Source organism: Macaca mulatta, chromosome X (genome assembly GCF_049350105.2).
Source record: "Macaca mulatta isolate MMU2019108-1 chromosome X, T2T-MMU8v2.0, whole genome shotgun sequence".
Classification (NCBI taxonomy): Eukaryota; Metazoa; Chordata; class Mammalia; order Primates; family Cercopithecidae; genus Macaca; species Macaca mulatta.
Window position 1 is genome coordinate 34,382,043 of NC_133426.1, and position 8,764 is coordinate 34,390,806.

At 37.3% G+C, this 8,764-nt stretch overlaps 1 pseudogene; it reads left to right on the forward strand.

Moving 5' to 3' along the window:
- Window positions 1-1,942: 1,942 nt before the first annotated feature.
- LOC144338507 (uncharacterized) lies at window positions 1,943-2,552 on the forward strand (annotated as a pseudogene).
- Window positions 2,553-8,764: the final 6,212 nt, after the last annotated feature.

Sequence of the window (8,764 nt, forward strand, 5' to 3'; positions counted from 1 at the left end):
TTTGGGATAGCCAGGTTCAAGGTGACTCATGACTGGTATTACTTAATGACAGTCCATAAATGGTCCTATTCATGCCTGCCAGAGACCTTTCAGGACTGATATGAGAGCCAAAAGTCATGGGAAGGTCTGGCAGTGATTGTGGTCTGCACATCAAAGCACTTCCTGAAAGATGTAATAGGCCAAGATATTTGGGGATAAGCAGACAAATGAGGAAGAATTCCTAGTCAGAAAGCTAATTTGAGAGTGGGGATAAAAACTACCTGTTAAATGATTTACTGCTCTGAAGCCATAGACACTATTGACTTTATTCTGCTGCAGTTTCTAAGGCTGTTTTCTGATAGTTCAAAGAGTCAGGAAGACAAAAAAGATATGTCTTGAGATTATGTGCCAGTCTTTTGCCAGTATACATGCTAATGACCTATTTCATACCTTAACCATCAAAAATCTTATTAGTGGTATCTCTGTTCTATCTTTATTTTTTTCTACTACCAATGTGTTCCTCATCTAATATAAAGATTTATCTTAAATATTTGTACTCAAAACCTTTTATTGGATTGCATTTGTATACACATGAAGTCCAGACATCTTAGCCACAATTCAAGTTTCCTCTCGGTGTCAATTAATCTGTCTTTTCATCTTTACCTTGCACTATTCCATTAAATAATCCATGTGCACTTAAGAAACAGAGTGTGTATTGCCAAACTTACTTTGCATTTACTCATATTATTCTTTATCTTACTCATTCCATACCTTCACTTGCTATAATCTCTTCATTTTCTATGTACCAAAGTCCTGTATCTTTTAAATTTTACACACTTCCTTGATCATCTAAGATAAATTAGTCTCTTCTTTAATAAACCCCAATAATTTTAGCATGTTATTCAAAAAGTACTAGACATCTCATTTGTAGGGAAAAAAAAGAAGATCAGACTGTTACTGTGTCTATGTAGAAAGGGAAGACATAAGAAATTCCATTTTGACCTGTGCCTTGAAAAATTGCTTTGCTATTCTAATTTAATATACTAATTTAAATCTCCCAATTGTTTTAAATATTCAAATTCATTCAACAGAATTATAATAACTGAACATCTTCTCCATACTAGGGATCATAAGGATACAAAGAAATATAATAGGCCAAGCCTGGTGGCTCACACCTGTAATCCCAACACTTCGGGAGGCCAAGATGGGCAGAACGAGGTCAGGAGTTTGAGCCCAAACTGGGCAACATAGCGACACTCCATCTCTACAAAAAATATGAAGACAGTTGGGTATGGTGGCGCATGACGGTGGTCCCAGTTACTCAGGAGGTCTCTGAGGTAGGAGGATTGCTTGTGCCTGGGTGATAGAGCAAGCCCCTGTCTCTCTCACATGCATACATACAAACAGACGTATAATACAGGGTTCTTATGTTCAGGGAATAAATTGTAATAAATTTATTTTGAGTAGTCAGTTTGAATTGTCAATAGTAAGTTTAAATTCAGAATCCATCTCATTTCTCAGGTGGAGAAACTGAGGCTTATATGCTAGAAAATGTTTCTATGTCATGCTCTGTACCAACAAGGAGCTACTGGCTAATCAGGAGTGCTGGCATTTTATTGTCTGAGTCTATGATTGTCTGGCAGTCTAGTATAAACATGTTTATTTGGTCTAGTATATAGGGAAAAAAAGAATCTGATTCTGTAGTGGGAGTTATAGTTTGAGTGGAATAATATTCATTCTAAGTAAAATGTAAATGCTACTATCAATAAGAAAATAAAGCATTTCAAAGTATGAAAAAAAAAAAAAGAAAAATTGCTTTGCTGAGATGCTGTTAATTTGTAACTTTGCCCCAGCCAGTTTGCCCCAGCTACTTTGCCCCAACCTTGTGTTTACAGAAACATATGTTGTATGGAATCAAGGTTTAAGGGATCTAGGGTTGTGCAGTACATGCCTTGTTAACAAAATGTTTACAAGCAGTATGCTTGATAAAAGTCATCGCCATTCTCTAGTCTCAATAAACCAGGGGCACAATGCACTCTGAAAAGCCACAGGGACCTCTGCCTTGGAAAGCCGGGTATTGTCCAAGGTTTCTCTCCATGTGATAGTTGAAATACAGCCTCGTGGGATGAGAAAGACCTGATTGTCCTCTAGCCTGACACCCGTAAAGGGTCTGTGCTGAGGTGGATTAGTAAAAGAGGAAAGCCTCTTGCAGTTGAGACAGAGGAAGGCCACTGTCTCCTGCCTGTCCCTGGGAACTGAATGTCTCCGTATAAAACCCGATTTTACATTTGTTCAGTTCTGAGATAGGAGAAAAACTGCCCTATGGCGGGAGGCTAGACATGTTGGCAGCAATGCTGCTTTGTTATTCTTTACTCCACTGACATGTTTGGGTGGAGAGAAACATAAATCTGGCCTAGGTGCACATCCAGGCATAGTACCTCCCCTTGAACTTAATTATGACATAGATTCTTTTGCTCACATCTTTTCTTGCTGAACTTCTCCCTATTATCACCCTGCTCTCCTACCACATTCCTCTTGCTGAGATAATGAAAATAATGATCAATAAAAACTGAGGGAACTCAGAGACCGGTGCTGGTGGAGGTCCTTGGTATGCTGAGTGCCGGTCTCCTGGGCCCACTGTTGTTTCTCTATACTTTGTCTCTGTGTCTTATTTCTTTTCTCAGTCTCTCGTCCCACCTGACGAGATACACCTACAGGTGTGGAGGGGCAGGCCACCCCTTCACACTGAATTTTAGGTATTTTTGAAATCATAAAATCACAGAACATTCTTTATAGAACAAATTGAGTAGTATGTCTCCAAGTATCCCTAACTTGCTTGATGAAAATAATCATCTAGGAGGGTGCTTAATGGGAGAAATTGTCCCATGAACCTATCTTAGCTTCTAGTAGTTGCTGGAAATCCTCGGCATCCATTCGCTTATGAAAGCATAACTTGAATCCCAGCCTCCATCTACACAAGACCTGAATATAGATTCCTGGATGCTGCCTCAATTCTACTTAATCGGAGGAAGAATCTGGACATATGTACAGATAAGTTTATAACCATTCAAATTTGAGAAACACTAGTCCCATCTATTCCCCTTATTATATAAGTGAGGTAACTGTAATCTCTGCCTGAAGATAACCACCATGTCCAGAGATCATATTAGTAATTAGTGACAGAATGAAAATCGAGGCTAAGGTAATGTGCTCTTTCCATAGCATAGCTCTCCCACGTGTGATTACAAGTCTTAGAGAATGAAACTGGGTCTTTATTGTTTTTTTTTTTTTTTCTTGTGGTGTTTTGCATAATAAATTGCACATGCCATTGGAGAAGTGGACAGTGAAATAATTTTAGGGAAGTAGACTGTAGACTCTATGTCAATAGCTTGTAAATAGGTTAATAAAAACAGGCAAAAGGGAAGAGGCACAGCAAAGTGGCAGAATAGAAAACTTCATTGATTGATCACCCAGCAAGGACATGAAGTTAGCAACTATCTACACAGAAACAACACCTTCATTAGAACCAAAAATCAAGAGAGCCCTCATAGCACCTGATTCTAACTTCATATACTGAAAGAAGCACTGAAGAGATAGAAAAACAGCCCTGAATCATGGATGCCTCTCCTTCCCAAACCCCGATAGCAGCTGTGTGGCACTAAAAGCATCTCTGGGTGCTGTGGGAGGCATAACACAACAATTGTGAGGCATTGAACCCAATGCTGTCCTTTTAGAACAGAAAGGAAACCCGGACAAAACTCAGCTGATAATCACTCATGAAGAGAGCATTTATTGTATATGTATTTTTATTTTTTAAAGTTTTTTCTGTTTTCTTTTTTTTAATTTTTTTTATTATACTTTATGTTCTAGGGTACATGTGCACAACGTGCAGGTTTGTTACATATGTATACTTGTACCATGTTGGTGTGCTGCACCCATTAACTCGTCATTTACATTAGGTATATCTCCTAATGCTATCCCTCCCCCCTCTCCTGATCCCACAATAGGCCCCTGTGTGTGGTGTTCCCCATCCTGTGTCCAAATGTTCTCATTGTTCAATTCCCACCTATGAGTGAGAACATGCAGTGTTTGTTTTTCTGTGCTTCCGATAGTTTGCTGAGAATGATGGTTTCCAGCTGCATCCATGTGCCTACAAAGGACACGAACTCATCCTTTTTTATGGCTGCATAGTATTCCATGGTGTATATGTGCCACATTTTCTTAATCCAGTCTATCATTGATGGACATTTGGGTTGGTCTTTGCTATTGTGAATAGTGCTGCAATAAACATACGTGTGCATGTGTCTTTATAGCAGCATGATTTATAATCTTTTGGGTATATACCTAGCAATGGGATGGCTGGGTCAAATGGTATTTCTAGTTCTAGACCCTTGAGGAATCACCACACTGTCTTCCACAATGGTTGAACTAGTTTACAGTCCCACCAACAGTGTAAATGTGTTCCTATTTCTCCACATCCTCTCCAGGACCTGTTGTTTCCTGACTTTTTAATGATTGCCGTTCTAACTGGTGTGAGATGGTATCTCATTGTGGTTTTGATTTGCATTTCTCTGATGGCTAGTGATGATGAGCATTTTTTCATGTGTCTGTTGGCTGCATAAATGTCTTCTTTTGGGAAGTGTCTGTTCATATCCTTTGCCCACTTTTTGATGGGGTTGTTTGTTTTTTTTTTTCTTGTAAATTTGTTTGAGTTCTTCGTAGGTTCTGGATATTAGCCCTTTGTCAGATGAGTAGATTGCAAAAATTTTCTCCCATTCTGTAGGTGGCCTATTCACTCTGATGGTGGTTTCTTTTGCTGTGCAGAAGTGCTTTAGTTTAATTAGATCCCATTTGTCAGTTTTGACTTTTGTCACCATTGCTTTTGGTGTTTTAGACATGAAGACCTTGCCCATGTCTATGTCCTGAATGGTATTGCCTAGGCTTTCTTCTAGGGTTTTTATGGTATTAGGTCTAACATTTAAGTCTCTAATCCATCTTGAATTAATTTTTGTATAAGGTGTAAGGAAGGGATCCAGTTTCAACTTTCTACTTATAGCTAGCCAGTTTTCCCAGCACCATTTATTAAATAAGGAATCCTTTCCCCATTTCTTGTTTTTGTCAGGTTTGTCAAAGATCAGATGGTTGTAGATGTGTGGTGTTATTTCTGAGGGCTCTCTTCTGTTCCATTGGTCTATATCTCTGTTTTGGTAACAGTACCATGCTGTTTTGGTTACTGTAGCCTTGTAGTATAGTTTGAAGCCAGGTAGCATGATGCCTCCAGCTTTGTTCTTTTGGCTTAAGATTGTTTTGGCAATGTGGGGTCTTTTTGGTTCCATATGAACTTTAAAGCAGTTTTTTCCAATTTTGTGAAGAAAGTCATTGGTAGCTTAATGGGGATGGCATTGAATCTATAAATTACCTTGGGTAGTATGGCCATTTTCACAATATTGATTCTTCCTATCCATGAGCATGGAATGTTCTTCCATTTGTTTGTGTCCTCTTTTATTTCATTGAGCAGTGGTTTGTAGTTCTCCTTGAAGAGGTCCTTCACATCCCTTGTAAGGTGGATTCCTAGGTATTTTATTCTCTTTGAAGCAATTGTGAATGGGCGTTCACCCATGATTTGGCTCTCTGTTTGTCTGTTATTGGTGTATAAGAATGCTCATGATTTTTGCACATTAATTTTGTATCCTGAGACTTTGCTGAAGTTGCTTATCAGCTTAAGGAGATTTTGGGCTGAGACAATGGGGTTTTCTAAATATACAATCATGTTTTAAACCCATTCTAGCCAAAGCGGAATTGTCCATTGGAGCGATTTGAACTTGAGTCCCTGCAAACCTTACCACTAAGGGCTACAACAGTCTGTGTCTCCAAGTAAACTTGAAAGGCAGTCTAGGCCATAAGGACTGCAAATCTTAGGCAAGTCCTATGGCTGAATTAGACCCAGAAAAGGTGGCCTGGGGGAACACACAACATACTGAGACACCAGATGGGGCAGCCAAGGGAGTGCTGACATCACCCCTCACCTAAACCCAGGCTACACAGCTCATGGCTCCAAAAGAAACCCCATCCTTCCACTTGGTCAGTAAAGTTGCAGCATACAAAATCAACATAAAAAAATCAATAGCCTTTCTTTATGACAACAGTGAACAATGTGAAAAGAAATTTAAAAAGTAATTTTATTTACAATAGCCACAAGTAAAATTAAATACTTAGGAATTAACCAAAGAAGTGAAATATCTTTATAATGAAAACTATAAGACACTGATGGAACAAATTGAAGGGGACATGACATCAAAAGATGAAGAAATATTCCATGTTCATGAGTTGGAAGAATCAATATTTTTAAAATGTCCATACTGCCCAAAGCGATCTGCAGATTCAATGCAATCCCTATCAGAATACCAATGATATTTTCTACAGAAACACTGAAAACAATGTTAAAATTTATCTGGAACCCCCAAAGATCAAGAATAGCCAAAGATACCCTGAGTACAAAGCATAAAACTGGAGGCATTACATTACCTGACTTCAAATTATACTATGAAACTACAGTAAATGAAACAGCATGGTACTGGCATAAAAACAGAAACATAGACCAATGGAACAGAATAGAGAACCCAGAAACAAATCCACACACCTAAAATCAACTTATTTTTGACAAAGATGCCAGGAACATATACTAGGAAAAAGTCTTTTCAGTAAATGGTGTGTTGATAAAACTAGATATCCCTATGCAGAAGAATGAAACTAGACCCATATTTCTCACCATATACAAAAATCAAATCAAAATGGATTAAATATTTAAACATAAGATCTCAAACTATGAGACTACTACAATAAAATCTTGGGGAAAATCTCCAGGGCATTGGTCTGGGCAAAGTTTTTTTAGCAATACCCCAGGAGCACAGGCAAAAAAAAGCAAAAATGAGCAAACAGGATCACCAACTCTGTGAGAAAATATTTAATAATCCAATAAAAAATAGGCAAAAGTTTTAAAAATATGTTTCTCCATAGAAGACCTACAGATGGCAAACAGGCATATGAAAAGGTGCTCAACATCACTGATTATCAGATACAAATCAAAACTACAATTAGATATCATTACACCCTAATTGAAATTAATTATATTCAAAAGACACGCAATAACAAATGCTGGACAGAATGTGGAGAAAAGCGAACCCTCATATACTGTTGATGGGAATGTAAATTAGTACCACCACTATAGAAAACATTTTGGAAGTTCCTAGAAAAACCAAAATTTAAGCTAAGAATTGACCCAGCAATCCCACTGCTGGGTATATACCCAAAAGAAAGGAAATCAGTATATTGAAGAGAGCTGCACTCCTACATTTGTTGTAGCACTGTTCACAATGGCTAAGATTTGGAAGCAACCTAAGTGTCCATCAACAGATGAATGGAAAAACAAAATGTGGTATATATATGCAGTGGATTACTATTCAGCCATAAAAAGAATGAGATCCAGTCATTTGCACCAACATGGGTGGAACTGGAGATCATTTTGTTAAGTGAAATAATACAGGCACAGAAAGACAAACTTTACATGTTCTCACTTATTTGCAGGATCTAAAAACCAAATCAATTAAACTCATGGGCATAAAGAGTAGGAGGATGGTTACCAGAGGCTGGGAAGGGTAGTGGGGAGATAGGAGGGTTGGGAATGGTTAATGAGTTCAAAAACATAGGTCGAATGAATAAAAGCTGATATCTGATAGCAAAAAAGGGTGAGTACAGTCAACAATTATTTATTGTGTATTTTAAATTAACTTAAAGAGTATAGTGGGATACTTTGTAACTCAAAGGGTAAATAGTTGAGGGGATGGATACCCCATTCTCCATGATGTGCTTATTTCACATTGCATGATATATGAAAACATATCATGTACCCCATAATTATATACATCTACTATGTACCCACAATAATTAAAAATTTAAAAATTTAAAAATAAATAAAATTAGTTGACATAGTAGTTTGTATAACTGAAAACATCATATTTAAAAAGAGCCAGAGAGAAATCATAAATACACACTCTATTTTGAATAAATATTGGCCATTTACTTGAGAAAATTATTTCCCAGTACTCTCCTGTGACTTGCAAGGAACCATAAAACATTTTCATTTGAACTCGACAAGTTGAAAATGTGTACAATGGAATTCTCTCATGTGCAGAGTATATGGATCTTATAAGGAAATATAGCACAGGCAGATGGGAAAATTCCAGTCCCATTTAAATACAGGAGGGAGCTATGAGGTTTGAAAAGATAAACAGATATAAAAGCAGTATGGATATCCGGGCATATTGTTTTAGAAAATAATGAACACTCTCCTGATTCTCCATTCTGAATATAAGATTATTTCACTCATAATGAAACCTCTAGGTTTTTGTAGCATTGTTCTCATTTTTAAAAAGCCCACTTGTGCCTTCTTGGCACCAGAATTTGTTTCTGTCTTTGTAATGTCAATGCACTTGTTTTGATCTGACAAGTTTAATGTCATTTGACAGGATGAAAGCCACCCATTTTCTGAGAACTGAGTGCTTGAAGGGCACTCATCCATTTTGTAAGAAAATTCTATTCCTTTCTAGTACTTCGATAGTCCTTTCTTTAGACAACAGAATGAAAATGAATACATTATAAAGTCTGAAATCCTGTCAGAAGAAAAAAAAATTAACTCTCCAGATTTCCTAGCATCCTAAGATGTAAACATAAAGCTATGATAAATATAAGTTATTTTACCTACAAATAAAAGCAATTACCTTTAAAA